Raw genomic sequence first — 25,443 nt, 5'->3', positions numbered from 1 at the left:
GCTCTGAATAGTCTAGCTAAAAGGTTAATATATTTAGATGTTTTCCTTTTATTGTGCAGGCTAATGTAATTTGCAATGGATTTTTATTGTAAAAAAACCTGAGAGGTGGATTGCAATAAGGAACCCCACAGAGAGAATATCAGTGGATGATCAGTCTCCCTGGCCATCAGTATTTAGTTTTACAGTTTTACATTTTTACATACAACTTAGAAGCATGCTATACTAAGCAGTGCAGGTCAACCATTCTCTGAAGGGCTGATTGAGTGTACACCATTAGTTAAGCATTAGTACTTTTTTCATGTCATTGTATTTATGTTGGTAAACCAAGATATGAATCTTTAGGACTGACCGAAAAAAAATGGTAGGGACAGAATTGAATATTTGCAAATTATGTGATTTATGTACAAGATGATTTACAATGAAGAAATTTCAAAAATAAACTATTGTGTTATCACAATAAAGACAATTTCTTCTTAATGTGTCTTTAAAAGATGAAATGTATAACAACCATTACACAGAGGATCCTCTGGGTCATTCTAAGTACTCAGTTGTTCTGATCAATTACTGGTTAAATTAGTCACGATTTACATGATCTTTGGTCACTGAAAAAAAAGATATTCAGCTGGAAAGACTGGATCCCTTCACGATAGTTGCACTCAATGTAGTTTTTAAAAATTACTTTTTATTTTGATTAGCATTTTTGTACAATTGTTTCTTTGTGAGAAAAGTGAACATATTTTAAGACGAAAATGTTTAAAATGTCTGTTGCAGTGAGACAAATTGTACCTCTAATGTACCTCCAACGATTTCTGAAATACGCAAGTCGTTCATAAATAGAAGAAGAAACCTGCAGCTGGACGACTCAGGAAAATAAAATCTTGAATTCGGATGATTTATATATGTGTTTCCGTGTGTCTGTGTACCTGGCCATTTGCTAAACTCCCGTCTTTATGTGTTTGCAGCCTATAAAACGGAACTGGGAAAAACCTCGGATCTGGTGGACCAACACTTCTCTCACCTTCCTGATCTATTTAGTAAATACTCCGGGTTCGCTGCCATACTACACAGTACCTGGGGGGCGGCAGCAAGTGTTAACGTTATATATCGGAGTACATGCTTCAGTCGTCGATCTCTTAAATGAATACACACTGGTTTATAGTATTTATTATTCTTGTATCCCCGACCTTACATTTTGTCAAACGTTAAATATGCGTTTAGGTAGAATGAACGTACCTTGTTAAGGTTAATATTAGATTCAATTTTCTCTGTTTACCAGCTTTACTAATACGTTATGGTTACATGCTGGCAGAACGGCCACTCTTTTAACTATTTAATCTTAACGGAAATTCGGTCAGATCAGGCTGTGTTGACCATCTGTCGCAACATCTTCTCCAGCAGCAGCAGGCATCTGAATGCAGACTTTGCACTCTGCTACAGTCCATATTACATTTGGCAGTGTCGTGTTCCGCGGTGTTTAGTACCTGTTGTTTCATTTCCAGCACTACATGACAAATGTTTGGATTCTCAGCAGGTCACCCCGTGCTCCTAACAAGGCCAAACGGCTCCTTGACTTTCTCACCTCCGCCGAGCTCATTTTCTCCAGCGGGTTGAGGGACTTCTAATCCCCGGAGAGCCGTGGCACTCAGGCCTAATACCCCTCGGGGGTCCATTTAAGATCACACACAGAGGGATTAGGATGTTTGGAAAGAGAAACTGAGTGGGGGTAATTAAAGGTAATTACGAGGTGTAAGTAAACAAACATATCAGGATCGAAATACATATTCAATTATTAACAGCATGTACTTAAAAAGTGAGCACGGGCTAATTTTGCTGACGAAATCAAAATAAAACCTTACCGTGTCGGAACTCCAATTGCGAAAATATCACTTTCTGAAACATTCAGGTACATATAATTGTATATTTGGTGGAACAGCATGACCAAAATGCAGGTTACAGCCGACAGAGAGAAGCGCTTTTACAGCCACTATTGAAAATTAATTACCGATTATAATAGCAACAAAACGACAATACAGCTTACACGACTGACGTGCACATATTCGTGATCCGTTAACTGCTTATCAGCATTCCTCTTAAAATGTGCTAGATTATGAGCTGACAGTTTCATTTGAAATATGCTCTTCAGTCAAAGCAGCGCAAGAGCTCGAATTTGAGATGGAAAAGAGAGTTTTTACACATTGAAAATTCGCGTAAAATTTCGCACCTAGTGTTTATTTATTTATTGCTGCTATTTAACATACCATGCTTGAAATGTATCGTATTTCCAGGGTCTATAATATTTAATTATGTGCATAGATTCTGTGGCTTTTCCTAAATATATTTATATATGTTTCGATTTATGTTAGAATTCATTACCGAATCTATAAAATAGGCCTTGTGGTTATTTTTTTTTCCAGTTAACCCAGTTATTCTCTTTTATATTAGTTTTCGTTTCGGAAGCAAACGTGATCATTTGGAACTGTTTACAGCAGTTATTTAATTTGTACTAGTTAAATCATCAAAACCAGGCAGTCGTTTATTTTTCCTAGTTATCCAGAAATATGAAGTTTTCTTAATGTGGGGTTAAAAACAGACGTCTTCCGCAATAATTATTACTGGCAATGGAGAAAGAATGAAGATCTCGAGATCTGTGTCCTCTTGAACGTTGAACGTTGAAAGGTGTTGAAAACAATTTTCTCTGAATATCGGGTTTTCTGTGGACAAAAAGAAAAAAAACCTCAGTTTGCACGCTTAAGCAGAAAGCATTACAGTCTGAAACACTTAACAAATACTGCTGCTGATGACAATAATAACTACATCAATCATTCGTATTATTGTTGTAATTATTGCTTTAGTCACTGTCATTTTTGTTACTTTCACTGACGGTCACGGTATTTTCGCTAAGCTTCTTAAAAATCTTCCCAGAACAGGCTACAGGCTAGGCTTCATTCACTCTGTCTTAGCCCAGCAGAGTCAGCACGTTTGACAGCGGACAAATACGACTGGAGAACAAGGGGCTAACTGGGCTTCCAAACATTTTCCATCCAAGTTCCTCTTGAGAGCTCATTTCTGAATTCACAAATATTCGGTAGTGATGAATGTGACACAATCATAAGTGCTCCTTCACCTGAGCTGGAGTGAGAAACAGGTTATGCGGTAGAATTTCATAGCAGCCCATGTTCAATTCTCAAGACACACATTTAAATCTACTGGAACGTGATAGCGTTCAGGAATTTCTCCCTTCGTGGCTGTACAGCCCTTGTGCTGAAAATCGTAAATAAACTTTTGCAAGTTGTTATCCGGTAAGTATTTTATTGTAGGAGTCAGTAATAACAGAGCGCGTCAATAAATTGAATTATTTCTATCCCTAAAAGTTCAGAAACGATAAATTAAACCCAATAGATTGGAAAGAATTTTGCCTTATTGAAAGCACCATTTTATAGCGCCTCGTAGTTTATTCTGTGAACCGGTGCACGAATCATTGCTGAAGATCAAATTTTGTTCCAATAGTTAAAAATGTTCTCAGTTCACAAGATCGAGAAATCTACATCTAAGAGAATGAGGCTAGCACAATTTTCTTTCTCGATATTTTTCTGCCTTTGTGTTTTATCTTTAACACTACCACATATTTTACAAGCTATATCTTTCCTATTACCTAGTTAAACTGTTAAACTACTCTTTTTATCTTAGAAGTTTCCAAGGTAATATTTGGCTTTAATATCGACGATATCCACCGATGCTACAACAACAAAAACAATAATAGTAACTGTTTCTCGGTTATTCTACTTTTTCCCTTCTTGTCCTGTAAAAGACCTCTTTCATCAACACTTTAATTATAGCGCCAGAATTACGAGTACAAGAAATCTGAGGGCAAAATCATTATTAGAATTAATTAGAGAATAAAAAAAAAACATTTCCGTAAGCTTGGGTGGAAGAAATTGAATGTATAAAAGAGCTTTGTAATTTCAACTCCAGTAATTCATTCTTGCTGCAAAAGAAGCAAAACGTTCACTGTGAATTCGGTACACATCTCCCGACATTTGTCTTTGAAATAAATGAATTGATCTGCAGTATCAGGGAGCGGGAAAACAGTACAGCGTCCTTTGAGGTGAAAGATAAGGGGATTGAGGGGATTCAACACAAAGAGAGATGCTGCAGAAAAACGAAGACATTGCAGTTTATCGACGATACTTCTCTGACTTTAACACATGATAAATTGATCACTATATAAAGAAAGACGCTTGTCATTTGACAAAAACACTACAAGTGAATCAGTGAATGTTTTTTTGAGAGAAGGATCTTTGCGTTTTGAGAAGTATAGTAGAAATCTTCAGCTGATCAAAGGAAACAACCACAATGTGCCAGACATTTCTGTGCTGATGGTTCAAGAGAAATAAAAGATTTAGATTTTAGACATGAAACTGTACAAAAACTAAGTCATTTGCATCCCAATGTTTAGACAATTAAAAGCAACATAAATACATACAAAGTATCATTTAAATTTAGGATGTACTGTTTGCATATTATGACCATGTAAAAGTAAGATATTGAACTCTAGATAGACTTCCAACTGCAATAAAGAATTATTATGATGTATTATTAGTAATAAAATATATAGATGTGAAGTCATTCAAAAACATTTCCAAGACACAGATTGTTTAAGAAACCTAATTTACTGCATGTAGCTTTAGATAGATTGTTGAAGACATTGTTCATATAAAAAGTTCTATGACTACATGACATTTTGTTAACTGGTTGGACTTGTTATAAAGAACTAATCTAACAACAACAACAACAACAACAACAATAATATTAAATAATTAAAGTAATTAATGATCTTTTATTTCAGATGGATATTCCATACATACATATATATCTTAAACTGTTTTATTAATCTTTGGAAAACTTCCTGAATAACTATCACATACAGTAAAGGATAAGGCTTTTCAAAGAAATAGTACTAATGTGCTAATAACTTTAGCATTAGTAAAAACAAACACACTTGATACAAAACGCATGCACAAGCAAACTCACTACACCACTCAGTTTATTCTGTCAGCTGGTGCATGAAGATATTCATTAAGAAAAGCAACCTATAATAACAAAGTGTTGCTTTTGATCTGAGAGAAATATTAACTACACAATAACAAGATTATTAAGAGCCTTATTTAAGACATTATACAATCGCTTATCAACCACCATTTACTTTCATGTATATGGTATTGAAATATTATTTAATGGTATACAGTGGCTTTCAGTGAAATCTGTCCTTTGTTAAGTGTGTGAGTTTGTGAGTTTTTATAAACAGACAAAGAATAACAGCCAGCATCTTTGTTATCTGTAACTGCCAAGAGTATTAACGCATTTTAATGTTTAATATTAATGGGAGCAATATGAGAGCGGTCACTGAAAATAGCAATTTCATCATTTGGAGTGCTGAATTATTTTCGCTTTTACAGAAAAATATAATTATGTGAATAGCCACTTGCAATGTTCAGTACCAGATAGCTAAGAGTTAGCATGAATGCTTAATGATTTCTACCAAAGATTGAAAGTTATAAAAAAGGTTTTGGAAGCATAATCGGTGGTAAGATCTCCAGTAAAGAAGATAAATTCCTTTTCTTTGCACCCTTGAGCACACAACATGGGTCAGGCAGAATAAGAGTTTCTGCATTACATCACTGTAATTCTTTTGGCTACCACTTGGTCATCTGGACAAATTTTACAAATTTGTCCCTTAATGTCAGTGATAATAAATGTAAGTCGCAGTAAAAATGTACAAAGGACAGAATAAAAACTCCCCAGAGATGTGTATTTTTTTTAAATATCTGAGTGCCAGGGACACAGAATATCTTAGCTCTGAAAACATCAGGATTTAATTAAGCTGTGATCAGTGGTTGCCCTCTACCTCTCTTGTTCTCCATTGCTCAAAATAAAATGAGGAAATAGCTCGTCTGGCCGCTGACAGACCCTGGGTTTGCCGTAAAGATAAATGACCCAAAGTATTAAAGTTTAACACTTTGACAAAACCCACCTGATCTGGGGATTAATGCAATGAAAAATCCATCTGCAGAGTTCTCTGAGGGGAGTGATATCAATACTCCAGGAAGGTCACACACTTTTTAGGATAAGTACATATCCAGCACCGAGAGTAGAACTTTCCCAAGCAATTTACAGTAAACACACAGACACCCACATACATAAACAGTCCCACAGTGAAATTGCAGCATGTGGTTTTGCATCACCATCTCATTGGGCACAGATAGACGTTTACCTTTTTAAATAGTGAGCAGATAAGTTTGTTAATCCTTTGAGTGGTATTGTTTTTTAAAACAGCTAAATACTTCGCTCAGGTCTGGTCATTTCATAAAAATGCTAGGTAAAATTGCCGACATGTGTTTCTTAGAAATGTAATGGGATTCTGATTAACTCACATTTTCAAAACAAGTTAATGACTAATTTGTGTAAATTGCCATTCACAAAGCTGCATGATTTTAATGAACACAAAATCATGAAATATTCAGCCACGCCCCACCTGATTAATGAAGCTGCTGTTATGGAAAGCAGAGTGTGAGAGAAACTGCCCAGAAAATGAGACTTTCTGATTCAACATTCAGCCGATGCATCCAGAGGAACGAGGAACCCGGCTATAACCCAGAGAGTCACCATGCTGGCCCAAGACTGTCACAACTGCCTGATTCATCTGCGTAACCGTTTTCAGACTGCAGTGGCAACACGTAACCTGCACATCTGAGGCATGGCTGTAGATCACACAGATGATCCACACGCTCCGAAGCTGTCCAGAGGTAAGACTGACAGCTGGGAAATTGAGACGCCATCTTTTGTGGGCCAGATGACATCTGGCAGAAGAGAGAGTGATGGATGAATGACAGTTTGCTGTAAACAGACCTAATGGAAGAACATAAGAGAAGTTGATTTGGCAAATCTAGCCTATAGTGGTTGATTGAGCCAAGTATCTCATCCAGACTTTAATTGAAAGGAGGCAGAGTAGTGATTCAACTATATGATTGGGTAGCTTGTTCCAGATGTCTGCAACCCTCTGAATAAAGAAGTACCTCCTGTTCCTGGTTTTAAAGGCATTTTTATGTACTGTAGTTACCACTTGTGTCCTCTGATTCATATTTCTCTCTTCATTCTGAAGATGTCCCTGGGGTGACTTTGTCAGTGCCTGAGATGATTTTTGAATACTTGTATCAGTTCCTCCTGCAATCTTCTTGGTTCAAGGATAAAGGAGTTCAGTTCCTTCAGTCTGTCCAGTCCCAGAGAGCATCTGTTTACTCTTCCAGAGTAGCAATATCTTTGCTACAACACGGTGGAAAGACAATGTGTAGAGACATCACCATAAGCGTTATGACAGAAGTGGAATTGTATGGGGAGACATCACCTTTAGCACATCCTTGCTGTCCAATAAAACACGGATGAGGTCCAAGAGATTGTCTGTTCCTGCAAGCCAGTCCATACGTCTGCCAGCACAACAATGCTGAATGTTTCAGTGCTGGGAACAGTTTCAGGAAAATAATGTCATCAATTTACTGTGGCCAAATCAAGTCACACGATCCCATTCGAGTTGTGTTGCAATTTGTTGGTATTTGGGAAATGTGTGTCTCTTATTTTTATGTTGTCATGGAAATCCACTCCAGAGTTGGGAGTGTTGAATGTTAGGCTTGGGGATGTATCTTGAGGACGCCTTCACCCTTCCTGTTTCTAGAATAATCACAATCATTGCTCTGTATGAGCTAGCCTCCCAAACTACTTTTCTGACCTAACATTTAGGTATAAAGAAGTTTTCTTCTTGTTGGAGTAGCAGCCATTCCTCTAAATTTGAGATTCGTTTCTGATCATTTAGCTGCTTTTAGGTTACTGCTGTAGCTGATCTAAATCCTCCAGAAGCACAATTCATTTTGACAGGCAGCGCCAAAAGGTCTTAGAGCAAGAACAATACATCACCAAAATGATGTAGTTTTTGTAGCTCTCTTTACTGATAGGCTTTTGCAAGTGTGGAGAGACGCCCCTGGCTGTCACACCAGTGCAATTAGCAAGCACTGCATTGTGTTTCATGTCAGAATTGAAAAATATGAATAAAAAATACCAATAAGAAAATATTTAAAATCAATAAAGACAGTGGACAATCACCATGGGAAAAAAGAATGGATATTCATTCATTTCTCAGGGAGGTTCACTGATTGCTAAACAATGAGTGGGGAGGTAGCCAGTGAATTAAAGGAGAACTTCCTGATACAAACCCTCTTTAAGTCCCTCCCCCTGTGACCCTGCAAAGATCCTCAACACATTGAGCCAAGACCTGTCTAGTGAGGGGAAAACATACTATTGATGAGAATGTTGACATTACTCACAGTTGGTCTTGGATCAAGTGTTTGCAGACCTATCAAGAGACTATTTTCAGGGCTCTTGAGGTAAATGAACAGCACTAACTACTGTGTACTCATTAAAATAACTCCATATATAGCAATTTAAGCTAACACATATTTTGGCATAATATTGCTGGGGGGGGGGGGATTCTTGAATGAGGATTTTAAGAGGATTAACCAATGCACAATTAATGTAGTGAAAAAGCTTTTTAGGATTTGAACAGATTGAACAGATGAACATGATCAATTGTCTATGCCAAATAAACAACAATAAATTAATAAACCTTATACTTATATTGCACCTGGACATTCAAAGTGCTTTACAGGTAATGGGGACTCCTCTCCACCACCACCAGTGTGCAGCCCCGCCTGGATGATGCGACGGCAGCCATATTGCACCAGTCCGCTCCCCACACACCAGCTCTCAGTGGGGAGGAGAGCAGAGGGATGAAGCCGGTTCAGAGATGGGGGTATTAGGAGGCCATGACGGGTAAAGGCCAGGAGAAACTTGGTCAGGATACCGGGGTTACACCCCTACTCTTTTTGAGAAACACCCTGGGATTTTTTAATGAGTACAGAGAGTCAGGACCTTGGTTTTACGTCTCATCCAAAGGACGGAGCTTTTTTTGCAGGATAGTGTCCCTGTCACTATACTGGGGCATTAGGACCCACACAGACCGCAAGGTGAGCGCCCCCTGCTGGCCCCACTAACATCTTTTCCAGCAACAACCTTAGCTTTCCCAGGAGGTCTCCCATGTAGGTACAGTGGGTTTCCAGTTGTGAGTTGCAGGGTGATATAGCTGCTGGCTAGAACAGGCTCTGTAAGAAATGCTGATCTCTAACATTGAAGATGATCAATGTCAAAAGGAAATGCAGAAGGGAAAAATTCTGGTTTCTGTCTTCTGTTTTGTGCACTGTGCTCACTGTGCCACTGTGCTCTCCCTTTAGCTATAAAAGCACAATGGCTGCTTATGACCTACCCATGTGCAGGAAGCCATTACAAAGAACCCTAAATTCTGACTAAAAGATGTCTCTTAACATATGTCCAATCATGTTGGCAGCTTTCACCATTTGGTAATGTTTCAAGCATAAAATTACTTTGCTGATTTCAGATTGAAAACCAGCAACTTAAATGATTAAAAAGATGTCATCTACATTTAAAGGTTCTGAGTTTTCAATGTCCCTTTTCATGTGGTTCTCTTTTGCACTGAGGGTAACTTTGTGGAATCCTTCTGCATGGATTAATGTCTTTGGCTTCTTCTAGTATTTTTCTTAACACACTCACAGCACATGAAAAGAAGGAGAAGGATTCTTATGAATCTTCTTATACAGAGTACTGTATATGCAAAGATATCTGTTTAAAGTACATGCAAAAGTGTACATAGATGGGAAAGTCAGCTAGAATTTGTTTTAAAGAAAAACAAATTTCATGAAAATAAAAACACAAAGGGATGCAATGCCACTAAATGTAATGAATATTAAAAACAGGTCCATACCAAACCCATAGTACAAGGAATAGCAGATCCTACTAAGACACATTTTATAATCTCTTTTAAGAGAGTTTTTAATGCCTTTGAATCTATTGCTTTTCTGTTTATGCACACTACTTGATCCAAGTGAAAAAGTGTTTCACTGCATTCTGTTGCTGAGGTTTTGCAATTTTAATCAACTTACTAATTTAGTTTTTTTTCCTGTTAATTTATTCGGCTGATGTTTTTGGGCAAACTAACTTTCATTTATAAAGGAATTGAAGAAGACACTTGAAGAAGAAGACACTTGAAGAAGGCCCCACAGCCGAAACATTGTGTTTCTTTTCTTCTCTTTTCAGCAGGGAATAAACCTTTACTTGTAATTTTCATTCATTCCAGTTGCTTCAGGTATTGTTTTTATTATTTCTTTCAAAAGCTTGGTTTTTCTCCGGAATTGAATAAAGACTCCGTGTTTCTACAAAAGCAGCTGACAATGAAGTGATACTGGATTTGCCGTGAGGGAAAGGGAAAGAGAAAAAGACCAAGGGAGTCAATCAGAGAGAGATGAACATCGACCCCGACAGGATACTGTTAACGATAGGAGATAAAATGTCTGAACTCCTACTAGCAGAGATCATTATGGTAACCCAGGGGGATAATAGTGTATAACTATCGATCATCAAAGTTTATGTTTCAGGCTGCTCTTTAGTTTTCCTATGTCCCATGGCTTGGGGCACATTATTATTATTTTTACAATTATTGTTACAATAACTAGTATGCCACGTGGACTAATTGCTTTTCTATATGTTAACCTCAGTTAAATTTTAAATATGTTTATGTTTTGTCACAGTTCAGAAGACATCTGCTTTGTGTCTCCCTTTAAGTCTCACAGAGAAAAAATAGATACTGTAAATCACTACTTCTTTTTTGGAAGCTCCTTGTGAGTAGACTAATTTTTTACTCCTTAGAATCCCTATAGATTATTTCCTCATGCTTCCTGTGGTAAGGTCATTACCATGAATGCTTATAGAAATGCGTACAATAATAAAGGCACACAGTTTGTGTCACACGCTATAACATAAAATGGTTATTCTGGAGCAGGAGGACAAATCACAGACAGAGATTGGTTGAGTTTACTGCAGTCTGGTTTGGAGTTGTTCAATTCTCCATGTACTGTAGAAGTTGAGCCTGGTCAGCACTGGGAGGAAAAGTCTCTGAAGAAACCAAGTCGCTGTTGTAAATGGTGTTAGTGGAATAGAAGGAGGGTCAGTAGGCAGTCCTCTTCCCTGTGGACCAGAATTTCCAATCCAATGTGACTGAGGATACAGTGCCGAAGGCTGAAGTCCTCAACTACGACTTCACCTTCAGTTTTTGTACCTTCTGCTCTCAGAACCTTCCCGGCTTTTGACCTCCTAGCTTTTGTCCAAGACTACGTCTTTGTCCCTTGATTTGCACTGAACCACAGATACCTGAATTGCCACACACCAGGTCCTACTGTACCTCCCGTTGGCTAGTGCTATGTGACACTAGGCTAACCTGTTAACTTTATCTGTCCTCCTTTTTTTAAAGCAATAAAGAAATTGCAATTTAATTAATCAGAACCATGTCTGGTTTTCTTTATAGAGTCTAACAGGATGGTAAGTACTATGTAAATCCAGGTACATGAAATTGCTGTTGTTATGAAACAAGAGGCGCAAAAGAACAAGTTCACTGACGATTCCTGTGAACACTTACAGCTGGAAGCAGGTCAAGGTTGAAGATTATAAGGTATATTCATATTCATATTATGAGGTATATTCATAGAAGCATTTACAATGTCTAATCACATTTGCTTGTTATTCTAGCTAAAACAGCTTAGCATTATTTTGTATGTGGTGATGATGAAACAGATCTGTTATCAGTCCAACATACTGTAGTCAACATAGTTGAATGAAATTGCTTCACCGAAAATAGCAGTTCACAAAGTAGATTAATGATCAAACTTGTGCATGTCTTTATATCTCCTGAGTGCAAGCGCCGTTGTGTCTATTTTAAGAAAAACTGGGTTTTTGATACTTGAAATTGCTTCATTAAAATTTTTACATTGTGGTTATACACTGCATTTTATCATTTGTAGGAAAGCAAATGTAATGTTTCTTGTGTAATTACCAACATCTTATAACAAGAATAAAGCAATACGTTTTTTAAGAATTGAATAACCCATTCATCCTAGCACACACAAGTTTAAATGTTCCCCAGAATGAACTAATTCATGAAACAGGGTGTTAAAAGCTTTGCTTTCATGTCCAAAGATGTCTGCTACAAATTACTAGTGGGACTACTGGAGAGTCTCTGCCAATTAAACTGCCCTGTTTTAAATTGTTTGATTTTACATAAAACACTGAGTGTCATGATGAGACTTCGCCCCTGAAGACACATTCCTGGGAAACACATACTAATCAGTGTTTGCTACTGTGGAACTATGCTGTATTTCTCCAACTAAAACATTGAAATCCTTTCCACCAACAAAGATTTTTCATTCTCTTTTTAGCAATTAGGCTGTTTGCCAGCACTTAATTCCATTCTATAGTAGTTCTTTGAAAAGAGATTTCCTGATTTGAGTTTGCAGACAATACCACTCCATTTGTTACATTTGCTGACATAATGGTATTTACCACATCCCTAAAAAATCCAAACCACTGGGAGAGATTCTCTTGAATAGCTGAAAAAGGCACAAGACATTATAGATGTGACACTCGTAGATGTCTGTGAACTGTAAGTTTAAAATCGTTAAAGAGTCAGATTTCAGTCAGTCCAATAGTCAGGATTACCAGTCATCTGTGGAGATAAGTGCCAAAGCAGTTGATCATGAAGATGATAGGTATGGTAAAAAGGAACAAGTAAAGGTTAATTCCACGTTACAAAGTAGAAAGGAAAGACACAGTGTTTCAGTTGTAAGGCCTTCGTCTGTCAAACTCTCAGTTGCACCTGAAGAAGGCTTCACAGCCCAAATCTTGACTTTTCTTTCTACTTTTCACGAGGAATCATCCTTGTTCTTTCACATCTAATGAATGCTGATGCAGCTCCTCGTTGATACCTAGAATGTAGTCTTAATCAAACAGACCTGCACCAAATCCAATGCTTTCGTGTCACAAATGGAAATTGCTGTCCAATACCTATTTGCTGGCCTTAGTCAGTGCTTCATTAATATCATATTAAATGAATGTAAATAATATTCTAAGAAGTTAACACAAATCTCACTCTTTCCCCCATTCACCACACACAGAAAAATACTTAGTTTAGTCAGATACCTTTAGAGTTGCTTCTGATACAAACAGAAAGGTTTCACTCTGTCAAAATGCACATGAAGACTATTTTTTATTGATCAAGTAGCCGTAACTTCCTGTAATTGGCCACACTTCAGAATTAATATTTATTAAGGATGCAACAATAAATATATTTTTATATAGATGTGATATGTCATAGTTTAGGTGATACTGAAAAAACACATACCCAAAACATCCTTAATTGTTTGCCTAATCTTCTTTTAAATATTCTCGGCCTCACTTGAGTATGTGCTAGATGGTGATGTGTTGCACGACAGAAAATAATTACTAGCTCATTTAATTCAGTGATACTGCAAGGTCTTAGTCAGCACAGCACTTACGCTGTTTTAAATATAGCTGTGCCTGCCAGCACCATCTTTTAGTGTAAATAGGAGAAAAGAGATAGTGGAAGCATTAAGCTCTCCTATGCTCTCCTAAGAAAAAGCAATAACATCCTTCAACAGATTTACAATAAAAACAAAAGATAAATCAAAGCAATGCCATATTATTTAACGTACAGTAGTGTAACCTGCTTATCTGAGAAGAGAAAAGACAGACCAATATTACAGCCCACAGTAGAACTTTCGAATCATCTTGTTGTCTCTTATAAATTACCTCCCAGTGGAACACATTACTTTTTATGAAAGAGTAAAAGTTTTTTTTTATTATTTTCCCTTCCAGCCTTCTAATATTTCAATAAAGGATTCATAAAAAATGCATTTATGAAATAAGAAAATAACAGTAGTGAGTAATTGATAAAAGATGCTTATATTTGTTTCAAAGTTTGGAACAAATACTTTTTTTCATTTGGTGTTGTTTTATTAGCATTACTATTATTAGTAGGAGTGTTACTATTTGCAAAAGTTGTCCTGTGGAGAAAAGTATATAGCTACAATGCCTCAGACATAATAGTCAATTAATGACTTTAAAACACTGATTGAAACAATTAATTCAGCATATCTTTCCCCCCGTAACTGAAGTATTTGTTGAATATTGTTTTGAAAAAATAATCTGTATATGAGCAGAAAAAAAAACCCTGTCCATAGAAGCTCAAGAGCTGATAGTCACTTTCTGATTCCTTGACAGTAGTTCCTTTGAAAATGTGTTGGTTGACACATTGACAGTAAGCAAGGCATCATTTTGTCTCTCTATTGAAAGCATAAGCTCTTCCCTTGCAAGCCACATTTTCCAAAACAGGAAGTGGCCCACAACACAGAAACAACAATCAATAAAGCAAGGGTTTCATTTCCTCTGTGGCTTTTCCATGTGACTGGAGCTGTAGATGGCACATCTGTTCAAGTACGAACGCCAAGTGCAAACCACTATCACTACGAGTGTCAAAAGATACTAATGTAGGGAATGTACAAATGACATGTGACAAATATCTCCTCCAAACCCTTAAATCCAATGTCAGAAGGCCTCTTATCTATTATTGGGTGGAGATATACTGTATGCAGGAGCCTGTGACTTGCACGTAAATGGGCAATTAACCTAACCAGCATGTCTGCGCAAGGAAACTGGAGCAGCCAGAAAAAACCCAAAGGGAATGTGGGGAGAATATTCAAACTCAACAGAGAAGTAACCGAACCAAGGACACAAGAGCTGGGGGGAATAGACAACATCAAGAGTAAACTACCCTACCGACTAGGATTCCTATAGGATACAGAGAATCCTATTCTGCTAGTGCCATGTGTGGTTGAGTAATGAACTGGTTTCTTCGTCAGATATATTATTAACAACTCCTTGCATTTATAGAGCAGTTTCATTCGGAGTATCCATAAGTGCTTTATATTTAGGAGGAGAATCCTCTCATCCACGATGGATGTGCCGCCCTCCCCCCGAGTAACACACAGCAGTCCAGCATCAGTGTCCATCATGTGGAGAGGCGACAGACTGCTCCAGCAGCTGGATTTTAAACAGAAGCTTGGTAGGCCAGATTGTGGAAACCCACAGTGCCACAGTGTTCACAGAGCAAGGTTACTGGCAATAACAACCTTACTTTCAAGAACAGTGCCATGGGATCATTCTGAAGGAAGGTGCTTCCTATAGCACAGTGATACTGATTCCCATACTGGACTGCATTGGTTTGGAAATCCTGGACCAGAAGGAAAAACACCACCTACTGGTCCAACCTGTAGTAACACAAAAACACCACCTATTGGTCCAGCCTATAAATCCACTGACTGGAGCAACGTGGTTTGCCTTGGAGGTCTCCCATTGCAGTACTGACAAGGCTCATCTGCTTAGCTTCTGAGATAGGATGAGATCGACTACAAGGTGGTAATTCTATACAGCTGTCTGTCTATATGGTTACTTATATTTTCCTTACTATAATGCAATCTAGACTCACTAGTTTTTTTAGTCAGTTTTAATGTGTGTCCATTATGTGTGCATTTGTACGGTAAGTACTATGATTACCATAACACACTTTTTATTATTGAATATAAGTACCCTGTTGAGAATACCCATAGGAACGTTAGGGTTCAATAAACAAATCAAGAACTCTTTAGTGACTTCCACAGCTGAGAGTCATCAATCCAAAAACGGAACACTGGCTTCACAGTGACAAATAACATGGCCCAGAGATCTAGTTTTTTACACACAAATCACTTGATATTTCTCCTAATTTGAATTCTATCCTTCTGATTTACTTAGTCTTAGGCAAAGGAAGTAATTATGCAATATTTATTTGAATTAATTTTTCACAATATGAATGATATGTTGATTCAAGTAAAATAAATATTGTTCTATATGACTAATGTTTTAAAATTTGTTTTACCAACAACATACCACACCCGGGCAATTTTGTTACATATCTTTGAAGAATTAACACATATCTGTTTGAGAGCAAAATGATTCTATCATCATTCAAGCATAACCATGAAATTGTACAAATAAATTGTGCTACATGAAAGGAAATACAGAACTCTGGGTTCAATTAGAAAATTGGAAAGGAAAAATGAATAAATGAGTTTAAAAACTCAAAGCTGCACTTTGAACTGGGAGATTAGAAACAAACTGATATTGTTGTAGTCACACAAGTAAAACATGAGTAAAACATAGTTATATGAAATAGCAGTTTTAGAAACATATCAAAGTCACATGAATTTTAACACAAGGGTAAAAGTTTGGAGGTATTTGTAATTGGTAAATGGTATAATTATTATTTTTTGAAATATTGTAGGGATTAGATTTAGGAATTTCTCTACCAACCTCTATCACTCAAGGATAATCAAGACAAATAAAGCAAAAACATATTATTTTCTGCTTGGTATGTAGTGGCATGACAAACCAGCATAAATTAAATAATACAGACTTTGGAAATTTACTTGTGCAACAGGATGAAAGAAAAGACTGGAACAAGCGACTGCCTGGGGCGCCCTTTCATGGTTTGGCTTAAAAGAAAATTACAAAATACTTCAAAGAATGCCAATGAAAAATTAGTATTTAGAGTAATTTAAGCTGTCAGTTTTTTTAAAACATCATCATCATAATAGCAAGATCAAGTTCACATGAATCTTTTGGACGTCTCAGGTTCTGTATTAGATTTTACACAATGTTTTATTTCTGTTCTCCGAAATTATGATGTATTTTGTCGAAATATTTGTGGAAAACCGAAGAATAGCGAACGCGTTTGCACTGATGGTGCCTTTGCAGTACCTCAGTGTATATTAAACAGGCAGATGATAACTTAACAGTTGAACGTACGTTTGCAATAAGTATTTCAAGGACAAGAATCGAAGTATTCCAGAGAGGTATAGTCAAGTCCTAGCCTGAGGCTTTCTTCACAAGTCAGGCCTGTGCTGTGGGTTATTTGCCTCAGGGCTATTTAAAGGTAATACACTTTCCCCGAGTGTATTTTACCCCAACTTTTTACTTTTAATTAACCTCTCAAAGATACTGTGGAGTTGTTTTTTCTGTCTGTGTCATTGGGGTTAATGATTTCTATGACCCTCTCACTGTGGAGAAAGGACAGATCAATACGCACCTCTGTTTTTGATCCGTGTGTTCTTTTCCCGTTGCTGCCTTGATTGAAAAATACACTTTTATTTCTTCCCGTCCTTTTGAATTTAAAAACAACCCTTAAAAAAATCTGCCCTACCTTCAGTGTGGAAGCTGGTAGGAGAAATTAAGGGCTTGTTGGAGGCACAGAGCAATGTGAAAATTCTATTATCTCCATGTCTCACAAAGGGGTGGCGGGGATGGGGTGGGTAGTTTAAATTATGATATATGAAGGTCTTTTTCTGCCTTTTGGGCAATTTATCAATTGCTGTTTGGTTAAATAATAAAGGAACATTAGTTATTAAATTTTCATTTTGTGTGTCAATTGCTTTTTGCGCATTCACGCTAGAAATATTGAAAATTAGATTTCCCTGTTGCTTTCTTCTCTGTATTGAATCAATTATATATGCGTTTATTCTACATTTCAGTTCAAGGAAAGCTACGAACGTGATCTATCACAAGGAAATCATGCAGTGCCTAAAGGTGCAGATATTTAACCTCTGCATCTTAACGACTTCTCAGCGCCAGCTACAATATAGCTGCTTTATTGAATTTGGTTTTCAGTCACTGGATGCAGGAGGAAAAGGGAATGAAATAAAAACACCCTGTGAGGCTGCTTTGAGTACAATTATAATCATATGCCTGATTTTCTGGTTTTAAATGTCCTTTAGGTTCAAGTGTTTTCACTTCCAGAAAAAAGAAAACAGTTCGATAAAACACTATTAATTATTATTAGAGAATGTTCATTGTTACTTAATTTAAATCTTGTTTTGTTCTAAATTCCCCAAAGTTATGTAACAGAGAAGTGTTGTTTCCGTGCTGACATCTGAAAACTATATTGATTACGAGGCTTGTAAAACTATTTCCGATGTACAAACTGAAGTATGTACTGTTGTCATTATCCGAGTAGCTCTGGCTAAACAAATATAAATATTATTGTAAAATGTTAGCTAAGTATTAATGGATATTATTTCACAAATATGTTTATACATATCAATGTGTATGGACAAATTTAATTTCTAAAAAAATAATGTAAACTGAATTCTTAAGCAAGAAGGCAAATTGTATAGTGCTTTGCAAAATTTACTAATTACTCTGCAATTGTAACTTAAAGAAATATGAAGACAAAACATGTAAGATAAATTTCAATTAATATTAAAGGACATTAAAATGTGTTATACAGTGCCTTCAGAAAGTATTCAGATCCTCCACTTTTCCCACACTTTGATGTGTTGTAGACAGATTTCAAAATGGATTGAAATGATTCTTTTTTGCCATCAGTCAACACACAATGCCCCATAATGCCAAAGCGAAAACACATTTTTAGGAATTTGTGCAAATTTATTAAAAATAAAAAACTGAAACCTCCCATTTACATAAGTATTCAGACCCTTCACTGTGACTCTCCAAATTGAGCCCAGATTCATCCCATTTCTTCTGATCATCAATGAAATGTCTCTAGAACTTGATTTTCCTAGGAGTGAGGCTAATAACAGCACTCGGCTGTGGAGCCTTCTTTAGGTGTGGCCTTCAGTAGGACACCTGAAGAAGGCTCCACTGCCACAACTTTGCGTCTTCTTTCCTTTCCTTTACCCGTTCCTGACTCAGCTACCTACTGGAACTTCTAACAAAAGCTTTGACAATCTTCACGCGGAGAATGAACCTTTAGCAATGTTAAAGTGTGACATACTGGTATACATTATGCCCAGTATGTAGAATGTTGCAAATAAAGGCTGCTTTTCAAAGGTAAAAGTAGACATTGCTGTATTGACTGTGCTGTGTGATAAACACAGTAGGTAAATCATTTTTCTACTGCGTGTCCTCTCAAGCACTGACGGCACTGAATCCTGCACACGGAAGGTAAGTGACAAAACATTCAGGGTCCAGTTATGAAGCAGGATACATATTTTGTTTCTCATGACAGATAAACTATATAACTAAGATCATTAATCAAAACTAAACCGACAAAGGAACAAGACATTTGACTGCCTTGGGCCCATATTTTATATTTAACACAAATATCAAGGAAGCACCTCCTGGAATGTTTATATTATATTGAAGTTTTCAGTGAATTATCACATTTAGTAACACCTTCCATGACGGACTGTATCTTATTTACAACAGCCAGGAGCCTAGCTCAATATTTCTATCTGTATATTGATGAATCATTTAAATTAATTAAGATGAAACCGAGAATCGTATTGATGTCTTGTGGTGGCTCAACAACCTGACACATCTATATTTATGCAGGACATAGAGACCTGAATGATTCCCAGATGTTCTCCCGTTCTTTGAATGAAAATAATTCTCCTAACTATCTTATACTAAGTGACCTGTTTTTACGTTTTAATGAGACAAAATCTCTGAGTGAAGGAAAATGTGCATACAGAGAAATTTTGTTGCTGCTACTGAGGCTTAAAGCCTGCTTTTAGTTTAGCATTCCTCTTGTCTGTGAATATTTTTATTATTTTCATCAACATTATTATTTTGGGCTCATCTCTTATGACCAGTTCACATTGGCAGTTGTTACATTGTAGATCTGATTATATTAGTACTGTTTGCATTTACCTCTATAGCAGTAACAATACAAAAGGGTTATGATTATTACCAGGTTCATAAAAAATACAGAAGATACACCATCAGCCTGAGTCAAATTTGGAATTCCATGACACTCCTCAGTTAGTTCCAGGTTGGTGTCACGAACCGCACGCAAACACGCAAAAACGCTCCTGCATTCTCACGAGCACTCTTCACCGTAAATGCCCACGCACCAGTTAACACCACACACTCTCTTATTTAAACCCTCACTCTCCTCTTGGCCCTCCCTCACTATTGAGGTTTCCCCACCGAGCTCCTCTACAACTTCCTTCTCCTGGAGACTAGCTTTTCTCTCGTCTGTCCTGACTGGCTTTTGACTCCTTGCGACCGTTCTCGACCACGACTTTGCCTCTCGTTTTTGGATTCGTTTTTGATTCAGAACCTTATCTACCTCCTGACCAGACGCCACTGGAGACTGTTACGCACAGGGTCCTGCCTGCTCCAGCCTGCTCCTCCCTGACAGTTGGAACATCAATGTTGACTATGTTGTCATAGCACAGGACTGTTTAAGAGGCAAATGAAGAAATGAAAATCCCAAACAGTGTGATACATTTTGGTTTTAGCATAACTGTTGGCTGCAATACCTGTTCTTTGAAGAAGAAGATTACCTCCATCAACACCTGTGTCTCCAGAGCATCGACACAATCCCCACACTCCTATCTTTATTCACAACTGTAATCTGCTGTAGTTATAGTGGCTTGTCTCTTCAAGTCCCTGCATTAATCAGGAATAGACTGCTGAGAACTTTTTATATCCTTCAAAAAAGAAAAGAAAAATGAAAGCAAAAAAAGGCTCAGAAGAGTTTCTATCGAGTGACCTTTTAATTCTCCCCCATATTCGTGGAGATTTCAAGATTGTGAGCTCACATAGAACACAATCTATTTTATTTCCTGACATTGATGGTGTGATTATATAGAACAGTGCCAGATCTCTGATGATAATAGCCTTTCATGGATGGAGATGCACATTTTACACAGATGACTGAAAACATGTTCTTGGATAATTTTATGCAAAAGTACTTAAAAAATCAATTTAATGGCATATGTACATCACACAAGAAATTCGAAATAAATCTGAAGACGTTGACTGGCACAAACTTGTTGTGACTCCAAGTCAAGTGAACTATTTCTACAAGGCGCCCTGCCTACATACTTGGTTTTGTGATCTTGAGTGGGATATCTCAATTGAGGAAAATCTGTCCTTGCTCTCATGGAATTTTGGTTCTGTGGGCCTCTGTTCAGAAGCGGAGCCAGCCCAAATTAATCATGTCTGTCGGGGGAATTACATCATAACATTATCTAAGCATGCAGAGCAGTTCATCTTCTAGATAAATACCAGTTATTTAACTTGCATCCTACTCCGTGAGAAACTTAGCTTCATCACTTTGAGGCAGACAGGTCTTTGCTATGAACTTCGGTTTAAACTTTACAAAAACCAGGTGAACTTATAGCATGTGTACTCTTAGATGTGGAAATAAGGGATGGACCATAATGGCTCATTATGAAGCAAGGAAACTCGTGAAAGATGTTTATATTTTATTGCCCTTAAAAATCCAGTCATCTTCTATATTGGTAAATTTTGTATTCGTTTACAGTTTTGCAGCTAGTTATATATCTGATTTTAAGATTTCATACCACGTGGTTCACGTATCTATAATTCCTGGAACGTTTCAGATCTCATTGTTTGAATTTTGCGATTGCCATTTTGCAACCTTCCATAAATTGCTTACTCAGCAGGCCAAACAACTTCTTTAAATAAGTCTGATTAATCTAAAGGAGACTGTGCAAGCCCAGAGTGGAACTCAACCAGGTCACTGAGGATATCACCTCTACTCTTATGAGAGATATTAAAATATTGCTTTAACGTCTCATACAAAGGACAGCACCTTCTACAATTTCCATCAGCACTAAGAATTGTAAATTCACAATTAAAACAATAACAATTTTTCATGACAAATTATGGGGCATGATTACAGAGGGTATCTGTTATGTGAACAGGATCTAGCAGGGTCTTTATCTTCTGTAAGTCTCCCCATTTAAATTCTGTAGTTCAAGGAGCCAATAGGAGTAAGAAAATACATTTCCTAAGTGGCCACAGGTAAATAAGGTTAATGTTCACGTTTTGTTAAGAAGTGGAACAAGAGACATTTGTCCTGAGTTATTGGAGCACAGGTGCAGTCAAACAAGACATATGCTCAAGATACACAAACATGTGCAAAATGAGGAATACTAGGCTTTAAATATAAACCGAGTTAGATTGAGGCCAGTTTGCAATCATCAAATAACCAAAAAGAAGAGTTCTTGAAGGTCTTTTAGCCTGTACCAGTACTGAGAATAAATGGATTTGATCTTTTGTTTAAACATTGTTGAGCCACCCAAACTTCCAGATAAGCTTGGGAAATGAATCATTAGCAGTCTGGGAAGAGAGCACGATTTCTTTTGTTTGTTTCTTGTTTTGAAAGTGTTGAAGGCTGAAGCTCTTTGTTGGTTCCCCAACAACAACCTGCTAATGAGAATGAAAGCACTAGAGACAATTTCAATTACATCACCAGTGTGCAGTATTTTGTATGCTGGAGGATGAGCTAAAAAGCCTGGCTGAGGTGAGCAGCACCCCAAGGTGGAACATTCTTTACTGTTATGCTATACTGTTATGCAGCACTTATACTTTGCTGCATAACAGTACTGTTAGGTCATTAAAGCATATTAATGCAAATTTAACAATGATCTCAGCAGGTAAAGCATCATTTTCACTCTCAAGTAAAGGTAATAAATTAACCTTTAAGTATATATCTAAGCCTCTCATGCTTGGGAGAGCAGCAGAAATGGGAAAAGGAATGAACTATGACCTCCAAACTCTTAACCTGTGCCCTGGATTCTCCACTCCTCTGAGCTCCTTGTGTCGAAGATCACAATTAAATATCACTGCATCTTCCAAGGGTCTTCCGCCGAGAAGCTCTGGGTCGCTCTTTAATAACTGACATTATTTATTGCACTTGGGAAAAAGGCAAGGATTGATGAGAAAGCTTATTAAAATTAAAAATAGAAAGAGAACAATTTCTTTATTTTGGTCAGAGAAGGTGGGAGTAAGGAGAAACTGTGAAAGATATGCTGACAAGGAGTTACATGTGTTAAGTGGATTTGAGTTATGTACAGCTGGGTTCTGTTTGTTTAACTAGTAGCAACTTCTTTAGACCGTGATGTCACTGCCAGCAGATAGCTTCCCCCAGTTTCCCATTTTGTTCTGGTTTCAAATATATATATATAAAGAGTGTCGTATAATCCTTCATTTTCATTTTATTTGCTTTTATCCTGTTAAAAATGTATGCATTTAAAAATAAATGTTTTAGCATTGGATGACATATCCTATATAGTATTTATAACATAAAATGTGCAATTTTTTGTCTTTTATATTTGTATTATTTTGTAAATTAATACAATAGTATAAACCCGTTGGTGTTCTAGGTGTGTTCCAAGGAATTTCGGCCACATCTGAGGTACAAACTTCCTGAATGTCGCAGAAAGGACTGCCAATAAAAAAAGTACATACAAATTGTTTCAAACAGAAAAGGCTAATCCATCAGCTCCCTCAATCATGTTAGCAATGTTATTGAGGTGCACTGATGTTAACAGGTGTTTAACATACTTAATAGATCATTATTCCATGTAATGCAAATACTTTATAACTGTGCTGAAACACAAATACAAGTGCATTTAAATCAAACCATCCCTGACATTAACAGTTGACATTAACAGTTCAGAACTAAAACTATATATAGCTAGACAAATGTAGGGAATTTCCTCATATTACACAAAGATTACAACAGAGTGATGCATTGCAATGCTGATCTTTTCAAAAATCAAACGTTTCAAACTGGTTTTCAAATAACTGCAGAATCGAACTGTATAAATATTTAATTTGACCTGGTTCTGCACTTAGAATATGAATTGAAAGAGTGAAATATCAAGCCTCAAGACATTTCTTTTTTGAGTATCAATCGATTAAAAACCAATAGGAATATGTTTTCAGAATGAATTTTGATTGGTAAAGTAATGCAAACATTGAAAATGTTTTCTTGCATAAATTTTTAAGATGCCTGTTCCTCAAATTCACCTAAAAAGTATCTCTACAAGCTGTCTTTTAAGTTAACGAACAGGATAAAAAGAACAATCATGAATAAAAGGCTTAGAAAATGAAACTTAGTAAGGTAGCAGTTAATGTGATTCTTCCATAGGGTTACCATCTGGTCCCTGATAAACTGAATTTTCACATAGGATGAGCCTTAAATGTTGCTTCTAAATTGAAACAAATGTGTAAATTGAGGAAATGGTTTATTCTCTTTTTGCTAATCAAAGCTTGCCAGCTTGCCTTTGTGAAAAGGGATGTGTATGAATTAAATTCCTAAATCCAAATAAAGAGTATTTGTACGTGAAGTCTAACTTTAGTTTCATTTTGTTTAATAAAACTGCTGACCTATTTCAGTTCTGCCAAGTAGTAATTGATCAACATCATCCATCTGGCAAACAATTAGTGAATGAACATGAACGTCGATATATGCTCTAATTTAGAGGCAGGATGAAAAACCAGGTCTGTGTCTGTTCCAGTATCCGGTCAATCCAGACTGAAAATCTGTGTAGCAAATGCAAAACATGTATGTGCTTGTAGTGCGTGAGGAGCAAGTACACCGGAGGTGACAAACCGCGAATCGGTGAGCAGGTGGCAGCACTAGTGGCGAGCAGCAGTAACAGGACCGGCTGTCTTGAGATTGGAACTCTTATGGAGGGCAGTGCATGACTCTGGGCGACTGAAAGAGTACTTACTGACTGTAGAAACTGTGAGAGAGCTACCAGTTAGCCAGTGGCCGTACTGGCTGCTTTGAGATTGGAATTCAATGGAGGGCAGCAGAAGATACTGCCGTAGCCCAGAAGACTAGCCTGATATGGAAGAGATCTGTGGGGAATGCCATACCCTGGCCATAATATATGACTTGGAGCCAGCATATCACCAGATAAGTGTGTGATTTGGTGGTCTGTCACTGTTATTAGCTTTCAGAACCCCTCCGAGCTCCTAGGATGTACCGATGGACCCCTTTGGCAGGCATCACAGAGGTAAAAGATGTATTATCCTCCATTTCTCTTCATCCTCTGCATCCCCGCAATACATAGTCAGGGTTCCGCTTCTATGGGAAGATATATGTTCTTTATCTCCTCAGAGATCTCCTGCCATGCCACACTTGGCTTAACCCTTTTGGCTCCCAGTTTCCAACTACAATCAATACCACTCTACAACTCTTTAGAGACTATGGAGGTTTCAAAGTATTGCACAAATCACATAGTATATTGAGCTGGACCAACCGAAAGAGAAGGAATAGCACTTTTGGGTGGGGATAGCATGGGGGTGAACGAGAAAGCCTTTATCTAGTGCTGACTGATGCCATGTGTTTGCACACACGGGGTGGCATGAGAGTCAGTGACCGGGAGTTCCTGTGAGAGAGAAAAGAAGAATGGGGGAGAGAGGAGAGACAAAACAACATGTAGGTGCGGCGGGTTGGACTTTCAGAAATGGAAACAGAAGAGGGAAGGAAAGGAGAACGGAGCGGACGAGGTAAGGAAGAGAGAGAGGGAAGGGAAAATGGGATCCGCCGCGGGGACAGCACTCGCGATTGCTTGGGAAGTACGAGAGACT

General features: G+C 37.4%; 1 long non-coding RNA gene across 1 annotated transcript in view; it reads right to left on the bottom strand.

Moving 5' to 3' along the window:
- Positions 1-2,512: 2,512 nt before the first annotated feature.
- The window catches only part of LOC107076979 (uncharacterized), a 55,792-nt gene continuing 32,861 nt past the window's right edge, over positions 2,513-25,443 (bottom strand). Inside the window, exon 3 of the long non-coding RNA XR_001478100.1 lies at positions 2,513-2,711. This is a non-coding gene — a long non-coding RNA (uncharacterized lncRNA). The remainder of the gene's footprint in view (positions 2,712-25,443) is intronic.

The sequence above is a fragment of the Lepisosteus oculatus genome, chromosome 1 (genome assembly GCF_040954835.1).
Source record: "Lepisosteus oculatus isolate fLepOcu1 chromosome 1, fLepOcu1.hap2, whole genome shotgun sequence".
Taxonomy (NCBI): Eukaryota; Metazoa; Chordata; class Actinopteri; order Semionotiformes; family Lepisosteidae; genus Lepisosteus; species Lepisosteus oculatus.
The sequence above is the reverse complement of the archived record's forward strand: the minus strand, read 5'-3'. Positions and strand labels throughout refer to the sequence as shown.